Source organism: Carlito syrichta, unplaced genomic scaffold (genome assembly GCF_000164805.1).
Source record: "Carlito syrichta isolate Samal-C Ts95f unplaced genomic scaffold, Tarsius_syrichta-2.0.1 Scaffold306893, whole genome shotgun sequence".
Lineage (NCBI taxonomy): Eukaryota > Metazoa > Chordata > Mammalia > Primates > Tarsiidae > Carlito > Carlito syrichta.
In genome coordinates this window covers 1,942-2,878 of record NW_007250989.1, presented here as the reverse complement: position 1 = coordinate 2,878, position 937 = coordinate 1,942, and positions in this window count along the sequence as shown.

Here is a 937-nt window from a genome sequence, read left to right as displayed (position 1 = left end):
TCACCTCAGCCTCCCAAAGGCGCGGGATTACAGGCTGAGCCACCGAGCCCGGCCAATACTGCTTTTTAAGAGGAAAGGAAAGAATTTGGCAAAATCAATCAAAAATTTAACCATATATACTCTTTAACCTAAAAATTCATTTCTAGAGTTCTAGCCTACAAAAATGCTCACATTAAGTACACAAGAATATGTGTTCCAAGATGTTTGCTGCAGCATTGTTGTAACCAAATAAAAAGTAAACCCTACAGCCCACTAATGGGGAAATTATTAAAAGAATTTCCATAATATTAGATATAGTCATCCCTCGGAATCAGTGGGGGATTGACTCTAGAATCACCCAGAGATAGCACAATCAGCCAATGCTCAAGTCTCTTATATAAAATAACATGGCAGTTGCATATAACCTATGCACATCTTCCCATATACTTTAGATCATCTCTAGATTAGTTAAGACACCTAACACAATGCCTACGCATCACTTCATTTGCATAGATTCAGCGTAGTAGTTGATGTGTGGTACATTCAAATTTTACTCTGAGGAAATTTATGGAAACTTTTTTCAGGGTATTTTCAATCACTGGTTGGTTGAATCTATTGATATAGAACCCACAGATACAGAGGACAAACTATAATTTCAGTTGTTAAAAAGAATAAAATAAAACACCTTCTTGTATCTGAAAGTAAGAAAGTGCTCACAGGTTAAAGAGGACATGTCAAGGACACAGTGCCCTGGATGGGGCTTTCATTGCCAATATTTGGGGCAATTTAACCATCAAAGAAAATAATAAAGAAATCAAGAGGGTAGGAGGGTCAGAGAACAACTGAGAAAGGGTCAAAGGAAACTTTTTATGGTTTAGGATGGGCTTTACATGGGCATAAACGTTTGTCAAAACTAATCAAACGGTACACTTAATATCCACACATTTCACTGTATGTA